The following is a 17,690-nucleotide window of genomic DNA, read 5'->3' as shown; positions in this document are numbered from 1 at the left end:
TACTAGGGGGGGCGGCGGCCTAGGGTGGGGGGCTTGCCCCCCAAGCAAGGGGGCGCCCCCTTTAGGGTTTCCCCTCAACCCTAGCCGCATGGGCCCTGGGGTGGCGCCCCAGCCCACTATGGGCTGGGTTCCCTCCCACTTCAGCCCATGGGGCCCTCCGGGATAGGTGGCCCCACCCGGTGGACCCCCGGGACCCTTCCGGTGGTCCCGGTACAATACCGGCGACCCCGAAACTTGTCCCGATGGCCGAAACAGCACTTCCTATATATAATTCTTTACCTCCGGACCATTCCGGAACTCCTCGTGACGTCCGGGATCTCATCCGGGACTCCGAACAACATTCGGGTTACTGCATATACATATCTTCACAACCCTAGCGTCACCGAAACTTAAGTGTGTAGACCCTACGGGTTCGGGAGACAAGCAGACATGACCGAGACGACTCTCCGGTCAATAACCAACAGCGGGATCTGGATACCCATGTTGGCTCCCACATGCTCCACGATGATCTCATCAGATGAACCATGATGTCGAGGATTCAATCAACCCCGTATGCAATTCCCTTTGTCAATCGATATGTTACTTGCCCGAGATTCGATCGTCGGTATCCCAATATCTCGTTCAATCTCGTTACCGGCAAGTCACTTTACTCGTACCGTAATGCATGATCCCGTGACCAGACACTTGGTCACTTTGAGCTCATTATGATGATGCATTACCGAGTGGGCCCAGCGATACCTCTCCGTCATACGGAGTGACAAATCCCAGTCTTGATCCATGTCAACCCAACAGACACTTTCGGAGATACCCGTAGTCTACCTTTATAGTCACCCAGTTACGTTGTGACGTTTGGTATACCCAAAGCATTCCTACGGTATCCGGGAGTTACATGATCTCATGGTCTAAGGAAAAGATACTTGACATTGGAAAAACTCTAGCAAACAAACTATACGATCTCATGCTATGTTTAGGATTGGGTCTTGTCCATCACATCATTCTCCTAATGATGTGATCTCGTTATCAATGACATCCAATGTCCATAGTCAGGAAACCATGACTATCTGTTGATCAACGAGCTAGTCAACTAGAGGCTTACTAGGGACATGTTGGTGTCTGTTATTCACACATGTATTACGATTTCCGGATAACACAATTATAGCATGAATAAAGACAATTATCATGAACAAGGAAATATAATAATAATGCTTTTATTATTGCCTCTAGGGCATATTTCCAACAGTCTCCCACTTGCACTAGAGTCAATAATCTAGTTACATTGTGATGAATCGAACACCCATGGAATTCTGATGTTGATCATGTTTTGCTCTAGGGAGAGGTTTAGTCAACGGATCTGCTACATTCAGGTCCGTATGTACTTTACAAATCTCTATGTCTCCATCTTGAACATTTTCACGAATGGAGTTGAAGCGACGCTTGATGTGCCTTGTCTTCTTGTGAAACCTGGGCTCCTTGGCAAGTGCAATAGCTCCAGTGTTGTCACAAAAAAGTTTGATTGGCCCCGATGCATTGGGTATGACTCCTAGGTCGGTGATGAACTCCTTCACCCATATTGCTTCATGTGCTGCCTCCGAGGCTGCCATGTACTCCGCTTCACATGTAGATCCCGCCACAACGCTTTGCTTGCAACTACACCAGCTTACTGCCCCACCATTCAAAATATACACGTATCCGGTCTGTGACTTAGAGTCATCCAGATCTGTGTCGAAGCTAGCGTCGACGTAACCCTTTACGACGAGCTCTTCGTCACCTCCATAAACGAGAAACATTTCCTTAGTCCTTTTCAGGTACTTCAGGATATTCTTGACCGCTGTCCAGTGTTCCTTGCCGGGATTACTTTGGTATCTTCCTACCAAACTTACGGCAAGGTTTACATCAGGTCTGGTACACAGCATGGCATACATAATAGAACCTATGGCTGATGCATAGGGGATGACGCTCATCTCTTCTATATCTTCTGCCATGGTCGGACATTGAGCTGAGCTCAATTTCATACCTTGTAACACAGGCAAGAACCCCTTCTTAGATTGATCCATATTGAACTTCTTCAATATCTTATCAAGGTATGTGCTTTGTGAAAGACCTATGAGGCGTCTCGATCTATCCCTATAGATCTTGATGCCTAATATATAAGCAGCTTCTCCAAGGTCCTTCATTGAAAAACTCTTATTCAAGTAGGCCTTGATGCTGTCCAAGAGTTCTATATCATTTCCCATCAATAGTATGTCATCTACATATAATATGAGAAATGCTACAGAGCTCCCACTCACTTTCTTGTAAACGCAGGCTTCTCCATAAGTCTACGTAAACCAAAACGCTTTGATCATCTCATCAAAGCGAATGTTCCAACTCCGAGATGCTTGCACCAGCCCATAAATCGAGCGTTGGAGCTTGCACACCTTGTCAGCATTCTTAGGATCGACAAAACCTTCCGGCTGCATCATATACAATTCTTCCTTAAGGAAACCATTAAGGAATGCCCTTTTGACGTCCATTTGCCATATTTCATAATCATAGAATGCGGCAATCGCTAACATGATTCGGACGGACTTCAGCTTCACTACCGGTGAGAAAGTCTCATCGTAGTCAACCCCTTGAACTTGTCGATAACCCTTAGCGACTAGCCGAGCTTTATAGATGGTCACATTACCATCCGCGTCTGTCTTCTTCTTAAAGATCCATTTATTTTCTATGGCTCGCCGTTCAACGGGCAAGTCAGTCAAAGTCCATACTTCATTTTCATACATGGATCCTATCTTGGATTTCATGGCTTCTAGCCATTTGTCGGAATCCGGGCCCGCCATCGCTTCTTCATAGTTCGAAGGTTCACCGTTGTCTAACAACATTATTTCCAAGACAGGGTTGCCGTACCACTCTGGTGCGGAACGTGTCCTTGTGGACCTTCGAATTTCAGTAGGAGCTTGATCAGAAGTATCTTGATCATTATCATTAACTTCCTCTCTAGTCGGTGCAGGCACCTCAGGAACATTTTCTTGAGTTGCGCCATTTTCCGGTTCAAGAGGTAATACATCATCAAGCTCCACTTTCCTCCCACTTACTTCTTTCGAGAGAAACTCTTTCTCTAGAAAGGACCCATTCTTGGCAACAAAGATCTTGCCTTCGGATCTGAGGTAGAAGGTGTACCCATAGTTTCTTTTGGGTATCCCATGAAGACGCATTTTTCTGACTTGGGTTTGAGCTTTTCAGGTTGAAGTTTCTTGACATAAGCATCGCATCCCCAAACTTTTAGAAATGACAGCTTAGGTTTCTTCCCAAACCATAATTCATACGGTGTCGTCTCAACGGATTTCAACGGAGCCCTATTTAAAGTGAATGCGGCAGTCTCTAAAGCATAGCCCCAAAAGGATAGCGGTAAATCGGTAAGAGACATCATAGATCGCACCATATCTAATAGAGTGCGATTACGACATTCGGACACACCGTTATGCTGAGGTGTTCCAGGCGGCATGAGTTGTCAAACTATTCCACATTTTCTTAAGTGTGTGCCAAACTCGTGACTCAAGTATTCTCCTCCACGATCTAATCGTAGAAACTTGATTTTCGTGTCACGTTGATTTTCAACCTCACTCTGAAATTCCTTGAACTTTTCAAAGGTTTCAGACTTGTGTTTCATTAAGTAGACATACCCATATCTACTCAAGTCATCAGTGAGGGTGAGAACATAATGATAGCCTCCGCGAGCCTCAACACTCATTGGACCGCACACATCAGTATGTATGATTTCCAATAAGTTGGTTGCTCGCTCCATTGTTCCTGAGAACGGAGTCTTGGTCATTTTACCCATGAGGCATGGTTCGCACGTGTCAAATGATTCATAATCAAGAGACTCTAAAAGTCCATCTGCATGGAGCTTCTTCATGCATTTGACACCTATGTGACCAAGGCGGCAGTGCCACAAGTATGTGGGACTATCATTATCAACCTTACATCTTTTGGTACTCACACTATGAATATGTGTAGCAATACGCTCGAGATTCATTAAGAATAAACCATTTACCATAGGAGCATGACCATAAAACATATCTCTCATATAAATGGAACAACCATTATTCTCGGATTTAAATGAGTAGCCATCTCGAATTAAACGAGATCCCGATACAATGTTCATGCTCAAAGCTGGCACTAAATAACAATTATTGAGGTTTAAAACTAATCCCGTAGGTAAATGTAGAGGCAGCGTGCCAACGGCGATCACATCGACCTTGGAACCATTCCCGACGCGCATCGTCACCTCGTCCTTTGCCAGTCTCCGTTTATTCCGCAGCTCCTGCTGTGAGTTACAAATATGAGCAACGGCACCGGTATCAAATACCCAGGAGTCACTACGAGTACTGGTAAGGTACACATCAATTACATGTATATCAAATATACCTTTGGTGTTGCCGGCCTTCTTGTCCGCTAAGTATTTGGGGCAGTTCCGTTTCCAGTGACCCTTCCCTTTGCAATAAAAGCACTCCGTCTCAGGCTTGGGTCCATTCTTTGGCTTCTTCCCGGCAGCTTGCTTGCCGGGCGCGGCAACCTCCTTGCCGTCCTTCTTGAAGTTCTTTTTACCCTTGCCTTTCTTGAACTTAGTGGTTTTATTGACCATCAACACTTGATGTTCCTTCTTGACTTCTACCTCCGCTGATTTCAGCATTGAGAACAACTCAGGAATGGTCTTTTGCATCCCCTGCATGTTGAAGTTCATCACAAAGCTCTTGTAGCTTGGTGGAAGCGACTGGAGGATTCTGTCAATGACCGCATCATCCGGGAGATTAACTCCCAGCTGAGACAAGCGGTTATGTAACCCAGACATAGTGAGTATGTGCTCACTGACAGAACTATTTTCCTCCATCTTATAGCTGAAGAACTTATCGGAGACTTCATATCTCTCGATCCGGGCATGAGCTTGAAAAACCATTTTCAGCTCTTCGAACATCTCATATGCTCCATGTCTCTCAAAACGCTTTTGGAGCCCCGGCTCTAAGCTATAAAGCATGCCGCACTGAACGAGGGAGTAGTCGTCAACACGTGTCTGCCAAGCGTTCATAACGTCTTGGTTCTGTGGGACGGGAGCTTCACCTAGCGGTGCTTGTAGGACATAATCTTTCTTGGCAGCTATGAGGATTATCCTCAGATTCCGGACCCAGTCCGTATAGTTGCTGCCATCGTCTTTCAGCTTGGTTTTCTCTAGGAACGCGTTGAAGTTGAGGACTACGTTGGCCATTTGATCTACAAGACATATTGCAAAGATTTTAGACTAAGTTCATGATAATTAAGTTCATCTAATCAAATTATTAATGAACTCCCACTTAGATTAGACATCCCTCTAGTCATCTAAGTATTACATGATCCGAGTTAACTAGACCGTGTCCGATCATCACGTGAGACGGACTAGTCAACGTCGGTGAACATCTTCATGTTGATCGTATCTTCTATACGACTCATGCTCAACCTTTCGGTCTTCTGTGTTCCGAGGCCATGTCTGTACATGCTAGGCTCGTCAAGTTAACCCTAAGTGTTTTGCATGTGTAAAACTGTCTTACACCCGTTGTATGTGAACGTAAGGATCTATCACACCCGATCATCACGGCGTGCTTCGAAACGACGAACTTTAGCAACGGTGCACAGTTAGGGGAGAACACTTCTTGAAATTGTTATGAGGGATCATCTTATTTACTACCGTCGTTCTAAGTAAACAAGATGCAAAACATGATAAACATCACATGCAATCAATTAATAAACGTGACATGATAAGGCCAATATCACATAGCTCCTTTGATCTCCATCTTGGGGCTCCATGATCATCTTGTCACCGGCTTGACATCATGATCTCCATCATCATGATCTCCATCATCATGTCTCCATGAAGTTGCTCGCCAACTATTACTTCTACTACTATGGCTAACACGTTTAGCAATAAATTAAAGTAATTTACATGGCGTTTCTCAATGACACGCAGGTCATATAAAAGAATAAAGACAACTCCTATGGCTCCTGCAGGTTGTCATACTCATCGACATGCAAGTCGTGATTCCTATTACAATAGCATGAGCATCTCATACATCACATATAGATCATTCATCATTCATCACAACTTTGGCCATATCATATCACAAACCACTTGCTGCAAAAACAAGTTAGACGTCCTCTAATTGTTGTTGCAAATTTTACGTGGCTGAATTAGGGTTCTAGCAAGAACGTCTTCTTACCTACGTTAAAGCCACAACGTGATTTGTCAACTTCTATTTACCCTTCATAAGGACCCTGTTCATCGAATCCGCTCCAACTAAAGCAGGAGAGACAGACACCCGCCAACCACCTTATGCAACTAGTGCATGTTAGTCGGTGGAACCGGTCTCACGTAAGCGTACGTGTAAGGTTGGTCCGGGCCGCTTCATCCCACAATGCCGCTGAAGCAAGAAAAGACTAGTAGCGGCAAGAAAGTTGACAAATCTACGCCCACAACAAATTGTGTTCTACTCGCGCAAGAAGAACTACGCATAGACCTAGCTCATGATGCCACTGTTGGGGAACGTTGCAGAAAACAAAAAATTTCCTACTCGTTTCACCAAGATCCATCTAGGAGTTCATCTAGCAACGAGTCATCGGATGCATCTACATACCTTTGTAGATCGCGCACGGAAGCGTTCAAAGAACGGTGATGATGTAGTCGAACACGACGTGATCCAAATCACCGATGACCAAGCGCCGAACGGACGGCACCTCCACGTTCAACACACGTACGGGACGGGGAACGTCTCCTCCTTCTTGATCCAGCAAGGGGGAAGGAGAGGTTGATGAAGATCCAGCAGCACGACGGCGTGGTGGTGGATGCAGGGCGTCACAGTAGCAGGGCTTCGCCTATACTACGAGAGAGAGACGTAACAGGGAGAGAGGGAGGCGCCAGGGGCTGGGGTATGAAGTCCCTCCTCTCCCCCACTATATATAGGGGTGCTAGGGGGGGGCGCCGGCCCTAGTAGATGGAATCTACTAGGGGGGGCGGCCTAGGGTGGGGGGCTTCCCCCCCAAGCAAGGGGGCGCCCCCTTTAGGGTTTCCCCTCAACCCTAGCCGCATGGGCCCTAGGGGGGTGGCGCTCCAGCCCACTATGGGCTGGGTTCCCTCCCACTTCAGCCCATGGGGCCCTCCGGGATGGGTGGCCCCACCCGGTGGACCCCCGGGACCCTTCCGGTGGTCCCGGTACAATACCGGTGACCCCGAAACTTGTCCCGATGGCCCAAACAGCACTTCCTATATATAATTCTTTACCTCCGGACCATTCCGGAACTCCTCGTGACGTCCGGGATCTCATCCGGGACTCCGAACAACATTCGGGTTACTGCATATACATATCTTCACAACCCTAGCGTCACCGAAACTTAAGTGTGTAGACCCTACGGGTTCGGGAGACAAGCAGACATGACCGAGACGACTCTCCGGTCAATAACCAACAGCGGGATCTGGATACCCATGTTGGCTCCCACATGCTCCATGATGATCTCATCAGATGAACCACGATGTCGAGGATTCAATCAACCCCGTATGCAATTCCCTTTGTCAATCGATATGTTACTTGCCCGAGATTCGATCGTCGGTATCCCAATATCTCGTTCAATCTCGTTACCGGCAAGTCACTTTACTCGTACCGTAATGCATGATCCCGTGACCAGACACTTGGTCACTTTGAGCTCATTATGATGATGCATTACCGAGTGGGCCCAGCGATACCTCTCCGTCATACGGAGTGACAAATCCCAGTCTTGATCCATGTCAACCCAACAGACACTTTCGGAGATACCCGTAGTCTACCTTTATAGTCACCCAGTTACGTTGTGACGTTTGGTATACCCAAAGCATTCCTACGGTATCCGGGAGTTACACGATCTCATGGTCTAAGGAAAAGATACTTGACATTGGAAAAACTCTAGCAAACAAACTATACGATCTCATGCTATGTTTAGGATTGGGTCTTGTCCATCACATCATTCTCCTAATGATGTGATCTCGTTATCAATGACATCCAATGTCCATAGTCAGGAAACCATGACTATCTGTTGATCAATGAGCTAGTCAACTAGAGGCTTACTAGGGACATGTTGGTGTCTGTTATTCACACATGTATTATGATTTCCGGATAACACAATTATAGCATGAATAAAGACAATTATCATGAACAAGGAAATATAATAATAATGCTTTTATTATTGCCTCTAGGGCATATTTCCAACAAAGCAAAGGTTTAAGCTTGGGGGAGTTGATACATCTCCGTCGTATCTACTTTTACAAACACTTTTGCCCTTGTTTTGGACACTAACTTGCATGATTTGAATGGAACTAACCCGGACTGACGCTGTTTTCAGCAGAATTGCTATGGTGTTATTTATGTGCAGAAACAAAAGTTCTCAGAATGACCTGAAACTTCACGGAACATCTATTCGGAAGTAATAAAAAATCCTTGCAAAATATGAAGACCAGGGGGCCCACCACCTATCCACGAGGGTGGGGGCGCGCCCCTACCTCGTGGGCCCCCTGGAGCTCCTCCGACCTCAACTCGAACTCTATATATTTGGTTTTGGGAAGAAAAAAACAGAGAGAAGAATTCATCGCGTTTTACGATACGGAGCCGCCGCCAAGCCCTAAAACCTCTTGGGAGGGCTGATCTGGAGTCCGTTCGGGGCTCCGGAGAGGGGAATCCGACGCCATCGTCATCATCAACCATCCTCCATCACCAATTTCATGATGCTCACCGCCATGTGTGGGTAATTCCATCGTAAGCTTGCTGGACGGTGATGGGTTGGATGAGATCTATCATGTAATCGAGTTAGTTTTGTTAGGGTTTGATCCCTAGTATCCACTATGTTCTGAGATTGATGTTGCTATGACTTTGCTATGCTTAATGCTTGTCACTAGGGCCCGAGTGCCATGATTTCAGATCTGAACCTATTATCTTTTCATCTATATATGAGAGTTCTTGATCCTATCTTGCAAGTATATAGTCACCTATTATGTGCTATGATCCGTTAACCCCGAAGTGACAATAATCGGGATACTTACTGGTGATGACCGTAGTTTGAGGAGTTCATGTATTCGCTATGTGTTAATGCTTTGGTCCGGTACTCTATTAAAAGGAGGCCTTAATATCCCTTAGTTTCCGCTAGGACCCCGCTGCCACGGGAGGGTAGGACAAAAGATGTCATGCAAGTTCTTTTCCATAAGCACGTATGACTATATTCGGAATACATGCCTACATTACATTGCCGAACTGGAGCTAGTTCTGTGTCACACTATGTTATGATTGTTACATGATGAACCGCATCCGGCATAATTCTCCATCAGCGATCCATTGCCTACGAGCTTTCCATATACTGTTCTTCGCTTATTTACTTTTCCGTTGCTATTGCTATAATCATTACAAAATACCAAAAACTTTCACTACAAAAAAAGACACATCCGTGACATTTTGGGCCGAACGAAAAAAAAATTTGTCATACATATGACACTTCTATGACGATAATTGTGACAAAACCCGGTATCATCATTGATGTGGTGGGATCCTACTTCTATGACAAAAAATCATGACAGAAAATGGGCTTTTCGTCCTAGGCGGCCCGGAGACGCAGCTGCATGACATTCTTTGGGCCGTCCATGACAGAAAAAACCATGGTAGAAGCGAGGGGGAGGAAAATTTCAGGGAGTTCCCAGTTACGGTGTGAGGTCGGGGGCTGAGCGATGCGCGTTTCTCTCGTACACGTACACGCGTGTGTGCGAGGCGTTGGCTCTAACTGAACCTGAGTGAGGCGTTGGGCTCTAATTGTACCCGAGCGATTGCACTGCAGGCTATGCGTTACTAAACCCGAGCGATCGATCGATGGCTGTTAACTGAACCCGATCGAGTGATTCCTTCGCTACTGCTGCTAACTGAAGCCGATCGATTGGATGAACAGTGAGTGTTGCGGGGGGCTGGATGAACAGTGAGCGGTGGCATTGCCTCTGGATGAACAGGACCCCGTGGTGTGGTGGAGGGTTGGATGAACAGTAGACGGTGGAGGAGTGCCCGTGGAGGGGTGGTTGAACAGGACCCCGTGGTGTGGAGGGCTGGATGAACAGTAGATGGTGGAGGGGTGGTTGAACAGTAGCTTGTGGAGTAGCGCGCGGTGGAGGCTGGATGAACAGGAGCCCATGGAGGCTGGAGGAGCTCGACGGTAGCCCGTGGAGGCTGGAGGAGGTCGACGGTGGAGATGAACAGTATCCCGTGGAGTCCCGTTTTGTGGTACGCCACACCCCTCCCGATGAATAGGACCACCGTTTTGACCGTAGGAGGTCCGTTTCGTCCGTTTTGCGCTACGCCACACCCCTTCCGATCAACAGGACCCCCATTTCAACCGTAGGAGGTCTGTTTCCTCCGTTTTGCGGTACGCCACACCCCTCCCGGTCAACAGGACCCCTGTTTCGACCGTAGGAGGTCCTTTTCCTCCGTTTTGCGGTACCCCAGACCCCTCCCGATGAACATGATCCCGTTTCGAACGTGGTCGGTCGAACACAAGGCCGTTTCCTCCGTTCTGCGATACGCCAGGCCTCGTTTTCATCGCCTGTTCCGTCCAAGCCCTCCCGATGAACACGACCACGCATTCCGTTCCGATCAAGCCAGTTGGCTGGCACGCGTTCCGTTGCCTCCCGATGAACACGACGCATAACATTGCCTCCCCATGAACACGACGCATTCTATTGCCTCCCCATGAACACGACGATGACGTTGTTTCTCCGTTTCGACCCAGCCATGTACACGAGCCCTGGCCGTACGTATGCGCGAGTAGGCGTTCGAGACCCCGCCCGTATGTACACATATGTGGCCGTATTTTCTTGCATCCTGGCCGCTATACGTACGTGTACATGCTACATGCGCGCCTCTACTACGACACGTGCGCGCCTCTACATCCACCAGTATATATGGACGTACACGTTCGCGACCAGAATGACAATGCTACGTACGCTTCGACCAGGTGGGTCCCGACTGTCAGGCACTTCCTTGCCTGCGAAGATGTAGCTGGTGGGTCCCAGCAATCAGGGGCGAATCATTTTTTTTTTGCCCGGACGCACTTTCTTGTGTGCGAAGATGTAGCTGGTGGGTCCCAGCAGTCAGGGGCAAACTTTTTTATCACGAAATATGGTGGCCCATCCGATGGTCCCCGCTGTCAGGTGGAGGAATAATTATTTTGCACGTAATAAGGAGGCACTTCCTTGTTGCGGCCGTGGACCCAGCTGTCAGCCTCTCCACGTACAGTCCACATCCGATGGAAGTCATTCCTTGACCACGTTGACCACGCCGTGCCGAGAGCACCAGGGCAGTGGACGATGGCGAGGCCTAGGAAGGGGACGACGTGGAGCCGAGGAAGATGCGGAAGTGGATGCTCACGCATAGAGGAGTACGAGGGTTCACTGGTTCGCTGTGGTGTGAGGCTGCCGTCCCCACAGAATAACAGGGGGTGTGGGTGAGTAGAGGGATGGCCTGGCCAGCAGTGGGAGTAGTAGGGGGCGGTGAGGCCTCCGCCGCATCGCAGCCGGCCACGGGAGGCAGGAGCACGAGGCACGACCGGCGCTGGTTTGGGCGGCTAGAGCAAGAAGACCAGAGGTTGAAGAAGCACTACGGCCGTTGGATGGACATCGTATGGTCACTGGAGCTAGAATCGTGCATATTGACTAAGTTGACAAAGCCCTCCGTCCCCGTCCACTTAGTAGGCCCACAAGTCAGCCTGCCACTATACTGGGTCCCAGCTAACAGGGGGAGTATTCATTTTTTTGTGCGTAATAAGGAGGCACCTCCTTGCGTGCGAAGATATAGCTGGTGGGTCCGAGCTGTCAGCGGCGGTAATGTTTTTTCGCGAAATATAGAGGCCCTTTCGGTGGGTCCCTAATGTCAGGTGGAGGAATCATTATTTTGCACGTAATAAGGAGGCATTTCCTTGCGTGTGGCCATGGACCCAGTTGTCGGCCTCTCCACGTACAGTCCACTTCAAATGCATGTCGGTACTTGACCACGTTGACCAGGCCGCGCCGAGAGCACCAGGGCGGTGGACGACGGTGAGGCCTAGGAAGGGAACGACACGGAGGCAGGGAAGACTTGGCACTTGTTTCCCACGCGGAGGGGAATACGACTGTATGAGGGTTTACTGGTTCGTCTGTCGTCGCCGGAGAATAACAGCAGGTGTGGGTGAGTAGAGGGATGGCTAGGCCAACGATGGGAGTACGGTGGGGCGGTGAGGCCTGCGCGGCAGCCGAGCCGGCCGCGGGGAGGAGGGAGCAGGCAGTCCCGCCGGCGCTTGTTTGAGCGGCTGGAGCAGGAAGAGCAGAGATTGAAGAAGCACGACGGCCGTTGGATGGCCATCCAACAGTCACTGCTTGTGCGTCAACCTTTTTTTAGGAAAGCCTCAAATCTGTGGAAAACAGCATACAACCCATTTTCCATTATTTCTAATAATTTATAGCCCATTTGCTAATTATTAAGGTTTTTTGGAGCCCATATTCTTTTTGTTTGCATTACAACCCATATTGTGGCCAAGGTTAAAAAACTTATACAAAATTTTGCATATTTCGGTGCAGTCCGAACTGTTTTCAATCCTGAAATTTCCACTCCCATTCAAACTGATTTTAAAAATAAATTTATATGAATATAAAATCCAACAAATTCTCCACGCATAAAAATTAATGTAATTTAAAATCTCAAAATGAAAAAAAAAAGATATTTGAAACTAATTGCCGATTTGATGTGTTTTAAAAATGTACAGCCCATATCTCATTACTGATGGGCCATTTTCTCGGCTAGCCGAATGAAAGCTCTCCTCGTCTTGAAGATTTGCAGCCCAACAGGCCTGACAAAGCGACTTACTTGGCAAATCACAAAAAAACTGGGTTGTGGTCATGGACCCAGCTGTCAGCCTCTCCACGTACAGTACTCTTCCGATGGAATGTCGTTGACCACGTTGACCACGCCGCGCCGAGAGAACCAAGGCGGTGGACGGTGGCGAGGCCTAGGAAGGGGATGACGCGGAGCCGGGGAAGACACGGCAGTGGATGCCCACGTGAAGAGGAGTACGAGGGTTCACTGGTTCAGCTGCGGTGTGAGGCTGTCGTCGCCGTAGGGCCTGGCTAGCGGTGGGAGTAGTATGGGGTGATGAGGCCTCAACGACAGCACAGCCGGCCATTGGAGGCAGGAGCAGGCGGTCTCCCCGGCACTGGTTTGGGTGGCTGGTGCAAGAAGAGCAGCGATTGAAGAAGCAGCAGGACCATTCGATTCAAATCCAACGGTTACTGCTGCTAGAATCGTTTGTTGACTAAGTTGACAAGCCATGCGTATGCGTCAACTTAGTAGGACCACAGGTCAGCCTCCCAACCGGTGCGCCCCAGATGTCAGTGGGAGGAATATATTTTTTTCGCGTAATAAGGAGGGAATTGATTGCGTGAGGCCAGGCCAGCGGATGGAGTAAGGGTGGTTCGGGGAAGCCTGCGCGGCATCACAGCGGGCCACAAGAGGAGGGAGCAGGCAGTCCCGCCGGTGTTAGTTTAGGCGGATGGAGCAGGAAGATCAAAGATTGAAGAAGCACGTCGGCCGTTGGATGGACATCCAACAGTCACTGCTGCTAAAATCGTGTGTTCACTGATAAAGCCTTGAGTAAACAAGTCAGCCTCAAAATCTGTGGCATGTACAGCCCATTTGCTATTATTTTTATAATTTTTACTCATTTTCTAATTCATATGGAATTTATTGCAGCCCGTTTTCCATTTTTAGAATTGTTGGACATTTTCTGGTCAGTACCAGGGTCAAAAAATTAACTAAATATGTGGGAAATTTTGAAAATTCGCAAATTTTTGCTGGGGAACGAAATATTCTTAATCCAAAAATTAATAGCCATACTAAAACAAATTTAAAAATAAATTCATACTATGTCATGTTAAATCCAATGAAATACGTATAAGATATCAGTGAAGAACAAAAACAAAAAAAGAAACTTATATCCCATTCGCTATAAATTTTTTGGAATTTTCAACCCCTTTTGATATTACTTTTAACAGACATTGGCCATACTCTTAAGCCAGGCCAGAATGCATCCCTCCTCGTCTTGAAAGATTTCCAGCCCAGTAATTCGGAGAAAACAAACAGGCCTAGCTTGGGTATTCTTCAAAAAGAAATACTGGGCTACCTATTTTCCCAAAGAACTGGTGCATGAGCATTTAGCTTTATTTATTTATTTACTTATTTATGTTTAGGGGACCATGAGCATGTACCTGGGCCGGATTCATGTGAGAGCCTCCCTTCCAGTTAATTATGGGCTTCTCTATTGGGCCTTCATTAGTGGGCTTCATGTTATCAACAAGTGGAAAATGTGTTCCGTACGAAAAATAGTATGTGCTATGTACGATACGGGGCACTAAAGGATCGAACCGTGCAACGACTTCCAAAACATTGTGTTTGCCGTTCTAACAACACATTTATTCAACCAATAGACGAAATATACTACTGATTGTACATTGAAAACAGCAGCAGCAACCAGGGCTGGGGGTGCAACAGAAGCAGTAAGCAGGCCAGAAGAGTGAAGACGCAGCTCTCTCTTCCAAACCAAACATCAGCCATCATTACAAAAGGGCTACAAAAAAGAACAAGTGTATGCATCAAACAAAATAAAGATCCTACTACACCAAGTGTACGCATCTAACTAACTGGCTCAGTTACACGTTACTATTTATTAAGCTGTGGAGATTGGCTGACGGCTTGAACCAGATGGGTGCCTGATGGGGGAAACTCCAGCCAGCAGGTCGAAGCCTGATACTTGCAACCCTCTCTCCTACTTTGGGCTGCAGAGCGTGGCGGCACATATCAAGGTATGGTGCATGTAGAGACGCATGGTACGCTGTGTACACACAGTTTTGCCTAATGAACGAAACCGCGCTGCCATCATGATCCTTGCATGGTACTGAGATTGTCCACACGTGAAACAATGAGCTTGATTACCTCTGTGGGGAGCAAATTCCATCCACTCTTTCGGAGAACGCTGCTCGGTTCTGCCATTGTTAGTGCTTGGGTTTCGGACGAGGGGGAGGCGCCTTAGCGGGGATGGAAGATTGGACGAGATTATGTGCAGACAAAGATGGAGAAGCGAATATATGCTGCAGGAAGTGGACAGGTGATGATGACTACAGCATGTCGCTTGACTTACCAGACACATACCAGCAGTGTAGGGTCATGTCGATGCCAGACAACTTGCTTGAGTGATCACAGTACTAGTACTCCCTACAGTGCTATGCCCTAACTTGCTTGAGTAGAGTAGTAGAGTGGGACTCTGCTCTACTACTAGCACCGGAGGAGTAGTATATTCTAATCTAAAATAGTTACAAACTTTAATGCCCGAGTGTGGAACGACTACGAACCGTGCTCAAAGACCATGAAGGCATCTCGTCCTCTTCCTCCCTCCCTCTCGCACCGCCCATGAAGGCGCCTTGCCATATCTGCGCTCCATCTAACCCTGCCATCCAAACATCTTTTTGGTTAGAGTTAGTTCAGAGCTAGTTTAAGGTTAGAATCTAACTCTAACCTCTAACTTAGTTAGAGTATCCAAACAGGCCCCGTGTCTACGTGGTGTTTGGACATGGGTGACAACCTCAACGCCAACGATACTGCTCTTGTTGCACCATATGTGTTTCTGTCCTTCCTGTTCGAAATCGTGGTAGAATTCATGTTTCTACTCTATATCCTACTACTATGCTAGTCCACATGATTAGTTTCATCTCTGTTATAGCCGTCATGATTTATTTTGTGCTTATTCGGATTAAATCTCGTAGTAACTTGCTCATATATTCAACTGGCGCAACATCCCCTACAGCCACTCCCTTTTCATGGACGGCCTGGTCGATGCCTCCAAGGAGCCCTTCGTCCACTGCTATGAGTGCCCGATGCCGTTTTGTGGCTCGCTGGCAGACATGGTGCATCACCTCATGGATGCGTGCAGCGGTCACTGCTGGCCCTTGGCGGAGAACATCAAGTACGAGACGTGCTACCCGTTCACCATGCCAGAGTCGCTAGAGGATCATGCCGCTTGCTAGTCTCAGAGGAGGACGACAGCGTCTTCCTCTTGATCGTGGGCACCGGCAAGGCCCGCGCAGGCTGCCGCCCCATCTCTGTAATGTGCGTCAGGGGCGACGCCGCTGATGCTGACACTGACACGAGGCTGATGTATGGGTGTGTGGTCAGTGTTACTACCCCTCCGGGTCGCGTGGGCGGCGACACCGGCCTCATCGAACAGACTTGGACTCTGGGGAGCTGGGACTATCCCGCCAATGTGGACTTGGAAAACTCATGGCATCCTTCACCCGCCGACGCGGTGCACGGGGACTCCAAGGAGGTTCACCTGGACATACACATTATCAAGTTAAATGTTGATCATTAGTCTTCGCTCAATGTAATCCGCTGTCTAAGCATGTGGAGACTTCCATGCAGGATCTTGCTCTATTTGAGTATCGCGCATGAATAAAAGTGTATCCGTTTATGGTTTAGTCTAGAATCTTCCATGTATGAATTTTTACTACAGTACTGGTGAAAGACTTACGATGAACCATTTCTTACATCTCCTCTTCCCGCTTGCAAGTCATCCTGATTTAATCCCTCCGTCTAGGTGTATAAAGGCATGGTTAATATTACTTAATAGTATAGCCAACTATTGACTATAAGAAAGTGACATGCCATCTATAGCCAACATGTATAACAATCGATACTCAAAAACTAATTCTTACTAGTGTGTATGCACGTGCAATGCACGTCTTAACAGCATGGTGTGATTCCACCAAAAAAATACTTTGAAAAATGAATTCCGAGCAAAAAAAATATTGTTGATGCACACGAAATAGAGTTTAGAAATTTACTAATTGGTAGTACAAAATGCAACTACTGCCTGCGGTCATCCAGAAATTTTTGAAGAATATAAAAAAAAGGTATGTGGTGGAACCCACAAATTGTTTACTTCAACTTTAGTTTCTTCTCCAGACCATCTCACATCGGCTCACGACCAACTCTTTTTTTACTCATCACAACCTGACAATTGCAACATAGTAGAGGAGGCATAGGTCTTCTTTTCAGGAAGATATGACACGGTGCAGCAATGGTTCCAGAACCAAGTAGATTCAGCTGCAGGCACTATTCACTACGAATCCCTCCAATATCAGTCGTTAGATTTAGGAGATGAATGGCTAGGATTGATGCTCTAGGTGCAATCCAGGACTCGTATACTATATAGTAGTAGTAGTATAGATAGTATAGAAAAGATCATTTCTTGCAAAGCACAATAAGTGTTATTTCTTCACAAGTTTTGGATGCAGGTTGAACAATTGAACGCTTTTGTTTGCAAAAGATACCTTTTTATCTATTTCACCTGGATGTTTGTGAGCTCTAGAGATGAAATAATATCCGAAGAAAACTATCGATACCCGTTACACATGAGATGACCCCCACATCCTTTGTCAAAATAAACAACTCCCCGATCAATGCATTTCAATCTTCGGTGCAACGCACGGGTACCTTACTACTATAGATTAGTACGACCAAAAATTGAACTAACATTATATGTAGTACGATAAATGATGATGCATGTCACCTAAAATTATATCATTCAAAACTATGTTCAAATAC

Source organism: Triticum urartu, chromosome 5 (assembly GCF_003073215.2).
Source record: "Triticum urartu cultivar G1812 chromosome 5, Tu2.1, whole genome shotgun sequence".
Taxonomy (NCBI): Eukaryota; Viridiplantae; Streptophyta; class Magnoliopsida; order Poales; family Poaceae; genus Triticum; species Triticum urartu.
The sequence above is the reverse complement of the archived record's forward strand: the minus strand, read 5'-3'. Positions refer to the sequence as shown.